This window comes from Canis lupus, chromosome 10 (genome assembly GCF_011100685.1).
Source record: "Canis lupus familiaris isolate Mischka breed German Shepherd chromosome 10, alternate assembly UU_Cfam_GSD_1.0, whole genome shotgun sequence".
Classification (NCBI taxonomy): domain Eukaryota; kingdom Metazoa; phylum Chordata; class Mammalia; order Carnivora; family Canidae; genus Canis; species Canis lupus.
In genome coordinates this window covers 58,775,199-58,789,900 of record NC_049231.1, presented here as the reverse complement: position 1 = coordinate 58,789,900, position 14,702 = coordinate 58,775,199, and the positions used below count along the sequence as shown (strand labels likewise).

Genomic DNA, 14,702 nt, shown 5'->3' with positions numbered 1-14,702 from the left:
CATTGTAGTTTTGATTTGTATTTCTCTGATGATCAGTGATATTGAGCATCTTTTCATGTGTCTGTAGGCCATCTATATGTCTCCTTTGGAAAAATGTCTATTCATGTCTTCCATCCATTTTAATTGGATTATTCATTTTTTGAGTGTTGAATTTTATAAGTTCTTTATAGATTCTGGATACTAAACCTTTATCAGACATGTCATTTGCAAATCAGATATGTCATTTGCAAAATGCATATGAATATCTTCTCCTATTCCATAGGCTGCCTTTTAGTTGGATGTTTCATAGAAACTTTTTATTTTGATGAAGTTGCAATAATGTATTTTTGCTTTTGTTTCCCTTGCCTCAGGAGACATATTGAGAAAGAAGCTGCTATGGCCACTATTAAAGAGGTTACTGCCTGCGTTCTCCTCAAGTATTATGATTTCAAGGCTCACATAGAAAGTGGCCCAGTTTCATTCTTTTGCATGTTGCTGTCCATTTATCCCAACACCATTTGTTGAACAGACTTTTTCCCACTGGAAAGTGTTGACATTTTTTTTTTCATTTCAAATGGAACATTCAACTTAGAATGAACTATACTTATATGTAATATATATATATATATATACATGAAATATATCAATAAATCTACTAAAAATATTGCTTATGAGGTACTATTCTACCTCTGAAGAAAGTGTCTTTTTTCCTATGGCATTTATTTGGGGGGAAGGTTGAAGATCACTAATAAATAAATACAAATATAATATAATGAAATACATTTTTAGACAGTGAATACACTTAGAAAGCAAATGAATCAGGGTAAAGATAGAGTATAACAGGTGGGGGATGGATATTTTAGACAGAACAGAGAAGGTATCTGTCACTCCTGCAAAGGTGACATTGAGTTAAAACCTGAGTAATATGAAGGAGTTAAACACAAGGATACAGAGCAGATATATAAAGCATACCTAGGGATCCCTGGGTGGCGCAGCGGTTTGGCGCCTGCCTTTGGCCCAGGGAGCGATCCTGGAGACCCAGGATCGAATCCCATGTCAGGCTCCCGGTGCATGGAGCCTGCTTCTCCCTCTGCCTGTGTCTCTGCCTCTCTCTCTCTCTCTCTCTCTCTGTGACTATCATAAATAAATGAAAAAATAAAAAAATAAATAAAGCATACCTATACAGAGAAGATGTATAAAGCATACCTATCCAAATATAAAGGCCCTGAATAGAAAGTGAGTTTAACACGTTCAAACAACTAAGCAGTTGGTAAAAAGAAGGAATGAAGCCATGGACATCACAAGCTGAGGCCAGCAGAGTAACTATACCTTGTTAATCTCAAATATTTTTATTAGATACATCCAAGACTGAAAAGTCATAATAAATGTTTAATAGCATCATCTCAATATGGTAGTTGAACTGGATATCATATATTGTTTGCTTCTTTAATATGAAAATTGTCAAAGAGCTTTGATTTTAAATGCCATTAGGGAATTGGCTTTCATAACAACAGCACTCTCTATTTGGAACAAAAATTACAATTCTATAAGTAATATTAAAATAAGTTAAATTAAATTAACAAGATTTGGCAATGTCCAGAACATTTTCTATTTTCAGAATTTATTTCACAGAGATTAATGTATCAGATAAGATGCCAGTAGGAAAGGCACATCACACTGTGCAATATTTATATTTAGCAATATTTAATTAAGAAACTGTTTTCCTAAAAGCGTGGACAAGGTTACGGGAGACCTCAAAAGACTAAAGAATTTCAAACTAGCAACATCAGGGAGTTGAGTACCATCACCATTTTTAGGCCCAATAAGATGGGAGTAGAAATGAGTTACTGGAACCTGGAAGCAGAGGTGTGGGAACACCAGGAGGTAGGAGTGGAGAAAGAGGGAAAGAAGGAAAGAGAGGAGAGAGAAAGAAAGCACTTTGTGTAGATGGCTACCTGACAGTTATGATCTTCACTTAAGGATTCATCCAACCAATGACAGAGCTACCAGAGTGAGTTGAGGTAATAAATGTGCTGACCTCACCTTCCTCCCTTCATCTCTCAGATCTCCTGCCAAAATTCCCCATAGACCAAAGCTGATGTAGTCATACAGATCAACCTCCTGGAGCATAGCACAGAGGAGAGAAAGGTAGAAACTGAATTTGGAAAAACAAATGGAAAAACAATTGTGTCATACACAGCCAATTAAACAATTTGTTTTATCTGTCTATGATATTAAGGCAAACAAATAACTGAGTATCAAATCACTGTTCACTTACAATGGGCTTGCAAAACACATCCATTCCATAAGTCATTGAAAACTCAACCTATAGCCCTTACTTTCTGTTTACTTGCACTAACAAAATCTTTTACAGAAGATTTATATACGGTGTGTTTAGTAATGAAAGTGCTATGATCAAAAGAAATGTTGATTTTTCTATTTTATCTGTGACACATACATACATATATACATATTTATAAAATCTATTTCATCTGTGTGTGTATATATACATATATACACATATATACATAAAATTTTAGAGCCACCATTCCATACCCTGTATCAGTAATTCTACAATTTTTACACCTATACGCACACACACTCATATGATGTTAATATATGCATCATGTTTTCTCATTTACCTACCCAGGATTATAACCATTTCCTTGTGTTTGTGCTGCTATTCCAATACTATATTTCCCACTCAAAAACTGGTATCTGAATGTACGGGGAAATGGCATAATTAGAATGATTATCTGGCAGGTTATTCCAATTTGATTTGATTGTGCAACTTCTAGTAATATGTATAAGTAATTTATTTCTTGCAATACAGTTGTGATACACAGAGTCTCAACTCTATTACTAAAAACAGCTAATTTACACTACACTAAGACCTACACTATACTAAGTCATAACCAGCACAGTAGACACAGATTGTCAACCTTCCAGACATGCAAATAACAAAAGTCCCTTGTTATTCCTTTGGTTTCCAAATCTTTGCCTAGATGCCAAAATTAAAACCCATATTAACATTATTACAAATAAGAAACATAGAGCTTCCTGTGAAGTGTTGGATCCAGGAAGAGGAAAAGCCAAGCAAAACATTAAAATAATGGTTTGCTAGCCATTTCAAAATATCACTATGATTAAAAATCTATCTATGGAGAATACGTACACAAAAAGTATTTGATGGAAGAGGAGAGTAACCCTCTCATCCACTCTATCAAGAGCCTTACTATAATGTAAATAGAATTATTAAAATTAATATCATTACACTGCCTTGGGGATCAGAGTATGTAAATTTCATTAAGCCATAATTCATTGATTTATCATATCAGTAGTTCTCATTCTGCTTTGCCTATTTATAGACCGTGAAATACATAAAGAAAACATGCAAGATGTACAGAATTCTCCCTTCTCTCTTCAATTTTTATTTTTAGCTCCAAAGGTTCTAATATTTGTTTATTCTGTACGCAAAAATGTGTACCAAAAACCCCTTGTGTTAATATGCCCAAAGTGGTGGTAGAACAAAGCTCAAAGAATTTATGGCACACGTAAACAGTGTGTGTGTGTGTGTGCGTGTGTGTGTGTGTGTAGGCAAGGGTGGGGGAAGAAACTGAGAGATATTGTGTGTGTGTCTGTCTGTCTGTGTGTGTAGGCAAGGGTGGGGGGAGAGACTGAGAAATATTTTACAATCAAAAACTTTCACCCTATCATTACTGTCATTACCAGTGAAGTTTTCATATGTGTGTTAATAGCATAATTTGAAAACAGTGGAACATAATTAAATGGGACGGTGGCCATCTTCATAGCGTTTCAGAAACATAAAAAACTCTCCCTTGCAGGATTTTCAAAATATTACCATCTTTCATGAATCAAGTGCTTGGTTTTTCCTGCAACTTAGAACATTGTTGTCCCAAGTGGAATACATTAGCTTAAAATAGAACCTTTATGCCACATTACTCACTTCTGTGAACAAGCAATCCTGCTTTGTTTTGTCATAAATGCTTGAGGAGAAGTTAAACATCTGTAAGTTCAGATCATGCTCAAAACAAATGATCCACAATAATCAGTAGCTTTGGGCACAGATAAATTTGAACTTGTATTATCTTTCCTGGAAATCGACATAATGTAATCAAATCAAACCGTCAACTGTAGTAAATATTTAATGAATAATGGGGCTTTAATCCTTTTTCAGTTTTGTGATGTATTAATAGCTTGTGATTTCTAAAGGTTGCAATTTCAGCCTATATTTTTCTTGAGACTTAGAATTAAATTAAGTCATTTAATGTTGACATTTTTATTTTTACTTCAAATTGAACATTCAATATAGAAGGAACTGTGAAAGATCTCAAGATGGCAGTTTTTAAAACTAAATTAACAAAGTTGAGACACTTACAATTGATTTATTCCTGGAAATCAAAACCAAATCAATTTAAAACTTGGTCAAAATTATTGACACATGAATAGTGAAAGCAAAATATTGGTCACTTCACAGGGCACACAGCAGTATACAGGCTAAACAGACCTGTGCCAGGTTTCAGTGCCATTTCACAGGGTTGCATGAATAATTTGCATCTCCACTGTTTAAAGCCACTTTAGGAAAACCATCTCCACTTAGTCAAAATATTACATTGGGATTTTTGTTTCTTCAGTGTTGGATAGTATGTGTGATTAAAATCCATGCACTACTACTTTTCATAAATGAAAAGTTTGCTGTGTTTGTTTTCAGTTTAATGATTCATTGGTTATGTGTATTGTCTTCGGTAAGAAAAATGAATTTATAAGAGTGTGCTGAGCTTCACAAAGTCATATTTTACTTCTGACTCTTATTTGATTTTTAAAGCTATTTAACCTAGCCCTTTGTGTCTTCCACCAAGACATAATAGGATTTTATACTTAAAACTCATTATATTCTTCTATTCAAAACTTGATTCCAATTTATATAGGGAAAATTATTCCTCACTTAGATTTAGTTTTAATATATATACATTTTTCCCTTGCTTGCAAAAAAACTTTTAGAGCTTTGAACTGAAACAATGACAAGTTTGACCAATTTTAATAGGCTCCCAAACAAAAATGCAAGCTTCCTAATATGACAAATAAGAGTAGTAAGACAAATGGCTGTAATTGTACTGACCTGTTCACCTGGCAGAACCATTTACACTTGGTTGCCATGGAAAACCCTGCTGAGAAGGAAACAGCAGGAGAAATCTAATTTAGTGCTAGTGCCAGTCAGTACCTCCAAGGCTAGTTTCTAGTCTCTTTTCCTTGGAATTGTTTCCCAGGGTCATCAGTTGTATCCTCACATTTGCCCCAGAAAAATAATAACACTTCTAAATGTTCTGCACCCAAATATACATTTCCTCTCTTTAGCATGAACAACTGTGAAATAAAGCACCCTAACTCTTTGACATGAATAAACAGATCATTTTGGCTGCCTGCTTAACTGAACACAGACTAATAACAGAAATTACCATTTTGTAGTCTTTATTTTTCTTGGCTTCTCAGTAGGATTCAGTACTGTTAACCACTGTCATTTACAAGATTCTCTTTCTTTGATGTAGGTGATATTATTCTCTCCATCATTTTTACAGACTCATCCCCTTGTACTCTCATGGTAACTCAAAACTCAGAAGTTGCCCTCTTCCTTCACCATTCAAAATTTTGTTCTCTGTGGAATCTCATCCCCACTGAAGGCTTTGATTACCACCAATATACTAATGATTTGCAAAATTTTATCTTAAAGTTAAACCATTCTTCAGAACTCTAGGACCATATTCCAATTTCTATATAATCCTCCTACTGAGATAACATAAAGGCTCATATCCAAAACAAGTCTCTTTTCCAGTGTTCTCCATCTCAATGAATACTATCAACTTCTATCCAATTATACAAGACAGAAATCCAGGAGGCATTCTAGAGTCCTTCTTTCCCCTCAAGTTAAAGCCAATAGTCCAAAGCCACCACAATCCCTCTCTTACAATTCTCTCTACACTACTACAATAGCCTCTTAACAGGCCTCCTTGTATCTACCCTTATCTCTTTCCAATAAGTGTTCAACCCATAGACAGAGTTATCTAAAAATTATGAACCTAACTTTATCAGACCATTTTTCACCTTCCTTATTAAAATAATCCTTTGGCTTCCTCCTGAGTTTATGCTGAAGACCAAAATTCTTGCCATAGTCTTCCAATTTCTGTATGGTCTTGCTTCTACCATGCCTCACCCTTAACATTATGGTCCTCTCAGTTCTCTGCATTCCAGCCACATGTCTTCTTTAAGTTCTGGAAGAATTCATGTCTCTTATACAACAGAATCTTTGCACAGACTCTTGCTTTTTTTTTTTTTAATTCTGTAATTCTCCCCCACTCCCTGTTTTTCCTTCATGTATCTTCATCTATAAGTTCATTAATAATATTATCAGAGAAAAATTTATTTTCATAAAAAAGCAAACATCATCAAATTGTTTGCTGAAACAAGTGAAAAGTAAAGATTACAATACTTACATTCAACATGTTGCCATTATGAATTTAGTTTTTCCAGCCTCACAAATTAGTTTGGGAACTGTCTATTCTTGCACGACTGCCACATCCTATTAAATACAAATACTTTGCTTTGACTCTAGCAATTTGTTAATAACTATTTTAATATAGATGAAAAGATTGTATTTGTAATAAGTACAGACAGGAAATGGATAAATCATGCATTTTTTTTCTAAGCAGGACTTAGTATCAAAATAATAGATCTTTATAAATCTTGGGTTTTCACTTAAAATAAGGGATATAAATTGGATAAAATGGCATGTATAAAAACACCTATTAAATACTGAACAGACTTGAACAGCAATTGTTTTCCCCTTACTTATCCATGTAGAAGCTTAAAGCCTTCTGGCAGGCAGGCCTGACTGGCTCAAAAGGACACAGCAGTTTGAAGCAATATTATTATAACAAAAGTTATTCCTAGATGCTCCTTCTCTGTATCACATCCATGTCTAACTGTAATTCTCTGCTTTCCTTCTAGGTATCCCATCTTCAGGTTTTTATATCTTGGTTTACATTTATTTTCAGCTAAAAAACGTATTGATTCATTTCTCATTTCATGACCTCTTTTCTGACTTACATTAGTGTATCCTCTCTGCTGACAACTTAGATTCTGTTCTAATGCTTTAATTGTTTCATCCTCATAAAATCCTTCATGGTGATGCTGTACCTTCACAGAATCTAATCCCTTCTCCTTATCTTTGGCTTTAGGATGTCAAGGTTGGAGAAGGGAAAATCTTTCCACCTCTTACCATGATTTCAAGCGGTGCCTGTAAGAAACTTTGTCCTTTCTCCCACATAATTTTTCATAAACAATACACCCAGTGTGAACACAGCCTGATAGGAAAGATTTATTTTCTACTTATTTTTCCAGTACTGTGCAGAACAGAACCAAAGTTATACATTTGCATAATTCTTTTCTCATACTAGAAATTGCTAATTTAATAAAAGGCAAGTCAGTAGCCAAATTTAAGATGCTTATAAAAGGTACAGTCTTAGATTTCAAGAGTCTTGGAGGAATTGATAGTTTACCATTTACACTATGTATTCTCCAACTCTAGAATTTAATCTCTCAGAAATCAAGAGCCTACCTCTTTTATTTATGACTATACTCTCCAAAAACAAGAACAGTGCCTGAGACATAGTAAGTATTCAATAAATATTTGTCAAATGAGTAAATACCATTGTAAGTCATGGTGTGGGTTTTAAAGAAGTCAAGAAAGCCCTGTATTGTATGGATAATCTGATAGAGACTCAAGATACATTAATATAGTTACTTTCTAGCTTATAGGAGGAAATTTTAAACTGTTACATAATACTAATTAAATACTAAACACAGTGTCACCATGCAATCTGTCATGAAATAAGGGTACTAAGAAGCAGGAAAAGGATGACATTATTCATCCTAAATTTTAATAAAATGACACCTAAGAAAGTAAAGAAACACCTGATACATGACTTCTGTTCAACTAAAATTGTACAGATACATACCAGATACAGAGACACACAAACACACACACACACCTCAAATAAAGTTTACAAAAAGTCTGACAATATTCTTGTTTAATATGTTAATTGTTTAATACGTTAGAAAAAATGATGCTCGAGATATTAAATATTTTCCCAAAGCTAGAAAGTAGCTGAGATAACACCCAGATCCACTGCTTCTGACTTTAATTCCAATGTTTGTATTTTTCACTTTAAACTTGATCTTGGAAATATCATATAATAAAAATTCAAAAAGAAATCAAGAATGACAGGATAAAATTAACACCCAATGGTCATTTCAATCAGACAAGGCTGTTAAATTCTCTTTATACGTAAACGGTATTTGTCTTAAAGATTTAGACAGGGTAAATATATTCCATGTGTTTTCCTCAAGAGAAAATGTCCCCAAAGTTTCTTAAAAAATAAAATACCAATTTTATAAAATGAAGTTTATGCCAATAGCTTTCAAATCTTCATGATCACCACAACCATTTAAGGCTTCAAAAAATACCTTCTCCCAGAAACTATAAATTCTGACTTCTCATACCTGGGTTTAAGACCAGAATTGGTGATTTTAATGATCAGCCCAGGATTGGAAAACATTGGTCAAGAACAGTGCTTATTTTCTTTCACAAGATTAAAAGGAAGCATGTTAATATATGAACACTACTTATGAAAATTCAGTGGATTATGGAAGGTATGAAGAAGCACCTATATGTTGTGATGCAAAGCTGAATTTTTGAAATTATCCTTACAATTTCCTTCTGCACTAACTTTGCCAGTGATTTCTCTCTTTAATACTGTATTTTGAGCAAACTCTGCTCACTTTCCAACCTCTGCATCCATTGCTCACTCTTCCAAAACTGTCCCTATACATTTCTCAAAATATTCCAGCATATAGACTTGTAACAGTTCTATTTTAATCAATGTAACAGGGCAGTGTAAAAAATAGAACTGGTTTTTAAAGATATTACCATTGCCAAGGCTTATTTATTTCTAATAATCCATCAGATAACTGTTCATTTCTCCTTGTATACTGTCCCTTACTCTGCCATATTTTCTCTGTAAATGTCTTTCTTTTTTAATCATTTACTTCCCAACATTATATATTCTTTCTCCTTGATATCAGCAGGATGCTTAGCTGCAAACAATACAAGTCATTTTAAATAATTTAAGCAGAAATAAAACATATTAATGATACTTGGTAATTCTCAGAATCTCTGACTAGAGAATTAGGCTTGGAGGACCTAGAGAGTTATGAGACCAAATTTCACTAGGAATTCCCCTAAATTAATAGCACAACATAATGATAGCACACACCCACTGGAATGGCTAACATGAAAAAGACTGACAACATGATATATTGCTAAAGATTTATATCAGAAATTTCATATATTGTTGGTGGAATAGTAGGTTTAATGACTGGGAAGAAATATGTTAGGGGCTTCTTGAGCATTTGCAACCTTCATTTTATTGCCCACAGTGATGATCACACAGATATTTCCCCTTGATAGTTTATTGAGCTCTATACTTATGGTATACTTTAATGTATGATAGTAAATTTTAAAAAAAAAGATTTGGGGTGGTCAAAGAGCATCATAAATGCTATAACACTATCTCTCCATCTTTAACTTAGATAGCTTTGGCAGGAGTGTGGGACGGGGCGACCCATATAGACTTAACTACATTCTATAGGTAGGACCAGAAGATAAAGGCACACTGCTGATCCATGGTCAAGCAATTTAAGAAATCAGCTGCATTTTTGCCCTTGTCAAACTTATATCAACATAATGAGGTTATTACTATATACTAATCAGTTATAATATTTCACTTCTCTACATGGTCAATATGACTTAAAATGACTTCTCAATGGACAAGAAGAATAAACTATTACTCAAAAGCTGGCCCAAAGAAACATGGAAAAGAAAATAAGCAGCCTTAATTCAGAGCCACATTCATGAATATGCATTAATCACCTTATAAAAATAGAATCTGCACCAATGATTCTCTGTTACAAAGAACACTGCAGATTGACTATTCCCAAAAGATATCTGTTTTCTGAGTCTAATGTTTATATTCTCCTTAAATGTTTAAAAATAAAATGACTTTTGAACTTCAATCCTGAAATTGCATTTTAATCTTTATTATTCAAATAGATATTAAGTATGCTATATTATTATTGATGTAATTTGCCATGATATGCCATATCATTAGCACATAAATTCAGAAGCATCAGAAACACTATTGTCTGTGAACCAGATTTAAGGTCATCTTTGTTTCTTAAATCACATTACAAATTTTAACTTTGCAACTTCCTGTTTGGCTGAATGAGAATTTTTAATTCCAGATCTTATAGTTTTCACTTTCCAAAAGATTCTAAAATATTGCTGGGGCACTTTTTTTTTTTTTTTTTTTTTTTTTTTGCATATAGAACTTACCAAGATAAAGGATGGTTGGGATAAAGAAAAGTTCACCTTGAATTGAACTTGATCTCAGCACTTTCCAGCAGTGTTAAATTGAGGTTAAAAGCATCACTAGCATTTCTAAGCTCAGAAACCTGGCAGCAGCACAGAAGCTCAGCACTATGAATTTTGCCGAAGATATATAATAAACCAAAAATGTTTCATCTGTAGTTACAATACATATATCCATAATCACTTATACCTAATTATTAGCTATAAAGACTCTTTGTAGAGTATACAGCCCAGTGATCCAAGATTGGGTCATGCTGGCAGTTAGCTCAAATGTTTTGAACATGCTGCTACTCAAGATATGTAGTAGGTGGAGGCAGTTGGATTTTCTCTATTTCATAACTATAGGGTTCATTGGAACCACAGCCAGCCCCTTTTCAAGTGTATGTCAAGTGGAAACAGCAAGGTTTCAAGAACACATTAGCACATGTCCATATTTCAACACAAAGTCTGTGTCTCAATAAATGTGAGCATCAGTTTTACTTATTAAATTTTTTTAAGCATCAGTTTTAGATGAAAAAATGAACACAATGAATATTCTCTTTTTATGTGATTTCTATGATTTTCCTGGGTTTACTCTCTGTCTTACTCTCTCACAAAAAGCAGTATTTCATGGCCCTATCACTGTAAATTTGGTTTTCTCAGTGGCTACTAATCTTATCAAACATGCATTCTCTCAGAAGAACTTTCCTATCAGATGATTTTGACATACTGGCCACAGTTTGCTCAACCTCGCTGTAAGAAAATCAAGACTTTTTAAAAATCTAGTAATACAGACCCTGTAATATTGCTGAAAATGTATATAAATACACAAATTGAACAAAATGGAAAGACTACATATATGAATGGTTAATTTATGAAAAAGAAATACAGAAAACACATGATAAAGATGGTTCTAGGCAACTGAATATAGATATGGAGAAAAATGAAGCATGACTATACATTGTACCAAAAATTCAAATTCAAAACAAAGATATTAAATGTGAAGTCAAAATAATAGCATTTCTAGACAACATAGAAGAATAACTTCATGAATATGAATTATACAAAGAGCTTTTAGATATGCTAAAAATGCACTAACATATAGCCAAAATAGATATACAGGACTGCACTGGAAGTCAGAGAAGTGAAAAAGGTAAGACATATGTTGTTAGAGGATATTGGCAATTTGACAAAAATTTATGCCCAGAATACATATTATTTTAAGAGATTCTTATGAATCAATAAAGAAAATACATAAAACCTAATGGAAAAATGGGCTAAACACTTGAACATACACTTCCCCAAAGATATACCCAAATGGTCAATAAAAATATGGAAAACAAGCTCAAGCTCAAAGTCATTACTCATGGCAATGTAAGTTAAAACTATATGAGGTATTACTATCACCCACAAGAATTATTAAAACTGGAAAAATGATCAACAAGTGTTTGAAATAATTTGGCTCAATATATACAATTAAACAGTCACATTGGCAGTATAAATTGACACAATCACTTTGGAAACAAAATCTGCATTGCTTTGTAATATTGAACTGTTACATAACTTCTGAAATAGCAATTCCACTCCTATACCCTAGAGAAATGTTTTTACCTGTTTTATATGCACCAGGATACATGCACAAGGAAGCCTATAGCAACATAGTTCATAATAAAAAGAAAACATATATATATATACAAACTAGAGAACAGACCAATAATTAATGGAATTTCAAATTTGCTACTCCCGAATATGGTAGAATAGGAGGATCCTAGCTCACCTCATCTCACAGATACACTTAGATAATACCGACATCAGTATAAATAACCTAGAAAAGAACCTGGAGACTGATAGGACATGCTCTCCACAGCTAAATGTGGAAAAGAGGCCACACTGAAAAAGTTATAAAAGGCAGAGATACATTCAGGAACCAAAATGACCTGTGAGACTGGAGAAAGGAGAAGAGGAGACCCCACACCAAGCATCTCAGGCAAGAAGGACTAACACTGGGAAGACAAATCCTTATAACATTTAGCACTGAAAACAGAGGGGCTTCACTTTGTGAGTTCTGATAATCAGTGGGGCTTAACACCTGGCACTTTAAAAATCAATGGGAAGCTCTGGGAAAGCCAGAGGACTATAGGAAACCAAATCCTCACCCTTCAAGAGACAGTATAAAAACAGGCCCAGTGACATATAGCATAGAATTAGCAGTTTTAAAAAATGCCTAGGGTACATGGGAAGGAGATTTATTTACTAATCTCAGATAATATGTTGGTGGGGCAGGGATCTGTAGGAGACTTCTCAAAGAAGAAAAGAGCTGGCAAGCACCATTTCACTCCATTAGATACAGGGACACTAGCCAGAACCAGAGCAGCACAAACACTCTCCATTTGGCTTGATAGCAGCATGCCTCTTCCACATTCTCCTGCAGAAATGCCTCCCAAAAAGTTCTCTAAAGTAGTTCTAGATCCCTTCCCACAGACCAGAGCAAACCTTGTTAACACCATTCAACCTGCTTCCTTGCTCTTCTGCAGATCCTCCATGGCAGGTCGCCAAAGGGGCTCCAGGTCTACTCTCACAAGTAGACCAGCACAAACCTTGCTAACATCCAACACCCATACCATGTTCTCCTGCAGACCGATCCCCTTCAACACACCCTCAGCAGGAGTCCATCCAAAGCTGTGCCACCAACATGGCAGTGTGGTGCAAATAGCTTTAAGAGGGCCAGCACCACTCTAAAGTGGCTACTGCCCTCGGATGAGGGAAAGATGACCATATACACCAGTCTGAATGTGGCCCCAGCAGTAGGGGAGAGATCTGGTCTGACTGCAGGGCCTACCCATCAACTAAAGCTTCTCAAGGGACAACACCGAGAGAGTGCCCTATAGTTTGTTGCAACCACAGCTCTGGTAAACATGTGGTCTGAACCAATTCAAGCCCAAGGCAGCCCTAGACTCGTCCACTAATGACACAGGGAATAAAGCCTGCTCAAAATAGGCAAAGAGATACATTGCAGTTGACTAGACTGAAGGCAAAAGCAGCTTAGCACAACAGTAGGGTGCACACAACACACATCTATTCTGGTGAACAGAAGACCTTTTTCTGCAGGACACTATAGGACCTCTTCTTCATAAGGCCACTATTTTTAAGAGTAGGAGACACAGATGATATTCCTAACACATAGAAACAGACACACACAGACTAAATGAGGAGACAGATGAATATGTCCCAAATGAAAGAAGAGGACAAAATCACAGCAAGAGAGATAAACAAAATGGAGGTAAAGAAAATGCCTCATAGAGAACTGAAAGTAATTATCATAAATATATTCACTGGACTTGAGAAAACAGTGGAATCTCAGTGAAACCCTTAAGAGCTAGAAAATCTTTAAAAAAAATCAGAGATGAAAAACTCAATAGTTGAAATTAGAAATACACAAAAGGAATAAAGAGTAAACTAAAGGAAGCAGGAGAATGGATCAGCAACCTGGAGGACAGAATAATTGAAAGCAATCAAGCTGAACAGGAAAATTTTTTTAAAAAGAAGAAAAAAGACTTAGGGAACTCAGTGACACCATCAAGTCTAATAACATTTACGTAATAGGGATCCCAGAAAAAATAAATACATTGAGACAAATGAAAAGGAAAACACAAAGGCCAAAATCTTTGGGATATTGCAAAAGATGTTCTAAGAGGGAAGTATAGCAATTCAGGACTAACTCAAGAAGCAAGAAAAATCTCTAAACAGTCTAACCTTATATCTAAAGAAGCTAGAAAAAGAAGAACAAACAACCCAAAAGCAGTGGAAGGATGGAAATAATAAAGATTAAAGCAGAAATAAACAAAATAAAAAATAAAAAAACAGTAAGACAGATCAATAAAACCAAAGGTGTTTCTTTGAAAAGATCAACAAAACTGACAAACCTTTAAGCCAGACTCATCAGAAGAAAAGAGAGAGAAAGAGAAGGATCAAATAAAATCAGAAATGAAAGAGAGAATTAACAACTGACACCACAGAAATACAAAGGATTATAAGAGAATGTTATGAAAAACTATAAGCCGGGATCCCTGGGTGGCGCAGCGGTTTGGCGCCTGCCTTTGGCCCAGGGCGCGATCCTGGAGACCCGGAATCGAATCCCACATTGGGCTCCTGGTGCATGGAGCCTGCTTCTCCCTCTGCCTATGTCTCTGCCTCTCTCTCTGTGACTATCATAAATAAAAAAAAAAAAAAAAAAAAAAAA

The 14,702-nt window shown here is 34.7% G+C and overlaps 1 long non-coding RNA gene across 3 annotated transcripts in view; it reads right to left on the bottom strand.

The window, feature by feature from the left end:
- Positions 1 to 1,055: 1,055 nt before the first annotated feature.
- The window catches only part of LOC111097758, a 237,174-nt gene continuing 223,527 nt past the window's right edge, over positions 1,056 to 14,702 (bottom strand). For all 3 annotated transcript variants that reach the window (XR_005366016.1, XR_005366018.1, XR_005366017.1), the window contains 4 exons: positions 6,489 to 6,574; positions 5,120 to 5,165; positions 2,023 to 2,134; positions 1,056 to 1,113 (listed from right to left, as the gene is read on the bottom strand). This is a non-coding gene — a long non-coding RNA (uncharacterized LOC111097758). The remainder of the gene's footprint in view (positions 1,114 to 2,022; positions 2,135 to 5,119; positions 5,166 to 6,488; positions 6,575 to 14,702) is intronic.